The following is a 3021-nucleotide window of genomic DNA, read 5'->3' as shown; positions in this document are numbered from 1 at the left end:
GGCTCCTGAAACTCCTTAAGGACGGAAGTGCGGCAGGCACAGGAGGCGCTAGCGCAGCTGCAGGCGGCCCTGGCAGGCGCCAGCAGCTGCAGCCCAAGAAGCGATTTGCTTTCAAGACCCGGAGGAAGGATGCTGACAAAATCCAACACCCATTTTTGATAAAAACTCTCAGCAAGGTGGGAGTAGAAGGATCATACCTCAACATAATAAAAGCCATATATGACAGGCCCACAGCCAACATCATACTCAATGGACAAAAACTAACACCATTTCCCCTAAGAACAGGAACAAGACAGGGATGCCCACTCTCACCACTCCTGTTCGACATAGTACTGGAAGTATTAGCCATTGCAATTAGGCAAGAAGAAGAAATAAAAGGCATCCAAATTGGAAAAGAGGAAGTAAAACTGTCCTTATTTGCAGATGACATGATATTATACTTAAAAAACCCTAAAGACTCCATCAAAAAACTATTAGACTTAATAAAAGAATTCGGCAATGTAGCAGGATACAGAATTAACGCCAAGAAATCTATGGCATTTCTATACACCAATAGTGAACTTGCAGAAAGAGAGACTAAAAAAGCAATCCCATTTACCATCTCACCAAAAAAATTAAGCTACCTAGGAATAAACTTAACTAAAGAGGTAAAAGACCTCTACTCAGAAAACTACAGGACGTTGAAAAAAGAGATAGAGGAAGACATAAACAGATGGAAGAACATACCGTGTTCATGGATTGGTAGAATCAACATCATTAAAATGTCCATACTACCCAAAGCAATCTATAAATTCAACGCACTTCCCATTAAAATACCAACGGCATACTTCACAGATCTAGAACGAACTCTCCAAAAATTCATCTGGAATAAAAAAAGACCCCGAATAGCTGCAGCAATCCTGAGAAAGAAGAAAATAGGTGGGATCTCAATACCAGATATCAAGCTGTATTACAAAGCCACTGTTCTCAAAACTGCCTGGTACTGGCACAAGAACAGGCATATAGATCAATGGAATAGAATAGAGAACCCAGAAATTGGCCCAAACCAATATGCTCAATTAATATTTGACAAAGGAGGAAAGAACATTCAATGGAGCCAAGATAGTCTCTTCAATAAGTGGTGTTGGGAAAATTGGACAGATACATGCAAGAAAATGAAACTAGACCACCAACTTACACCATACACAAAAATAAACTCAAAATGGATAAAGGACTTAAATGTAAGATGGGAAACCATAAAAATACTAGAGGAATCCAAAGGCAACAAAATCTCAGACATATGCCGAAGCAATTTCTTCACTGATACAGCTCCTAGGGCATTGGAAACTAAAGAGAAAATAAACAAATGGGACTACATCAAAATAAAAAGCTTCTGCACAGCAAAAGAAACCATCAACAAAACAACAAGAAAGCCCACTGCATGGGAGAACATATTTGCCAATGTTATCACCGATAAGGGTTTAATCTCCAACATTTATAGGGAACTCATACAACTTAACAAAAGGAAGATAAACAATCTAATAAAAAAATGGGCAAAAGACCTAAATAAACACTTTTTGAAAGTGGACATACAGAAGGCCAAGAGGCATATGAAAACATGCTCAAAGTCACTAATCATCTGAGAGATGCAAATCAAAACAACAATGAGGTATCATCTCACACCTGTCAGAATGGCTATCATGAACAAATCAACAAACAATTGCTGGAGAGGATACAGAGAAAAAGAAACACTCGTGCATTGCTGTTGGGAATGCAGACTGGTGCAGCCACTATGGAAGACAGTATGGAGTTTCCTCAAAAAGTTAAAAATGGAACTCTCATATGACCCAGTGATCCCACTTCTAGGAATATATCCCAGAAACACCAATCAGAAAGGATATATGCACCCCTATGTTCATAGCAGTACAATTTCCAATAGCTAAAATTTCAAAACAGCTTAAGTGCCTATCAGCAGATGAGTGGATTAAAAAACTGTGGTACATCTACACATTGAAATACCATTCTGCTGTAAAAAAAGAAATAACTCTTACCATTTGCAACAGCGTGGATAGAACTAGAGAGCATTATGCTAAGCGAAATAAGTCAGTCAGAGAAAGATCAATATCACATGATCTCACTCATTTGTGGAATATAATGAACAACATAAACTGGTGAATAAAAATAAATCCAGGAGGGCGTGCCCAGAGGAAGGAAGGCAGGAGAAAGGAAGCTTGCAGTCAAGATGGAGACAGGTAATTGCTCCGCTACTGTTGTAAGGAACCGGGAAGTGGTGTTCCAGCGGGAGCGGAGCCTGCTGCCAGAGCTGCTTCAGAGGCGAGACCAAGAGAGGCAACTGGAGGCGGAAAGGCAGAAGCAAAAGGGGCAGAACCAGGAGGTGGTGCTGGAGAAGAGCGACTTTTTCAAGGCCGCCTTCGCCTGGGCGGTGGAAGAGCTTCTGCAGGGCTGGGAGTTGGTGGAGCGGCTGGAGGAGGTGGCCACTCGGCTCGGGGGGCTCCTGAAACTCCTTAAGGACGGAAGTGCGGCAGGCACAGGAGGCGCTAGCGCAGCTGCAGGCGGCCCTGGCAGGCGCCAGCAGCTGCAGCCCAAGAAGCGATTTGCTTTCAAGACCCGGAGGAAGGATGCTGTCTTGGCCCCCAAAGTAGTAGATGCGGCTCCCGGCGCCGGTGGCGGAAGGCACCCTGGCCTCCCCGCCCTCCCTGACCAAGGAGGGAGCCCTGGGCTCTAGCTGGCTCTGCAGCTTCTCCAACCTCAAGTCCCAAGTCTTGGAGAAGAGAGCGGAGGAGTTGCACCAGCGAGACGTCCTTTTGACCAAACTGAGCGATTGCACGATCAGACTGTAGGGCAATCCCAACACCCTGCGGCTGAGCAAGGCCCGCAGCTGCACGTTGCTCTGCGGGCCTGTGTCCACGTCTGTGTTTCTGGATGACTGCAGTGAGTGTGTGCTGGCCGTGGCCGGCCAGCAGCTCCGGGTACACACCACGAGAGACACCCGCATCTTCCTGCAGGTGACCTGCAGGGCCA

General features: G+C 45.1%; 1 pseudogene; it reads left to right on the top strand.

The window, feature by feature from the left end:
* Positions 1–2221: 2221 nt before the first annotated feature.
* Positions 2222–3017, top strand: LOC102252330 (annotated as a pseudogene).
* The last annotated feature ends 4 nt before the right edge of the window (positions 3018–3021 follow it).

This window comes from Myotis brandtii, unplaced genomic scaffold, assembly GCF_000412655.1.
Source record: "Myotis brandtii unplaced genomic scaffold, ASM41265v1 scaffold39453, whole genome shotgun sequence".
NCBI lineage: Eukaryota > Metazoa > Chordata > Mammalia > Chiroptera > Vespertilionidae > Myotis > Myotis brandtii.
Note: the sequence above shows the minus strand (reverse complement) of the source record. Positions and strands in the feature narration are given on the sequence as shown.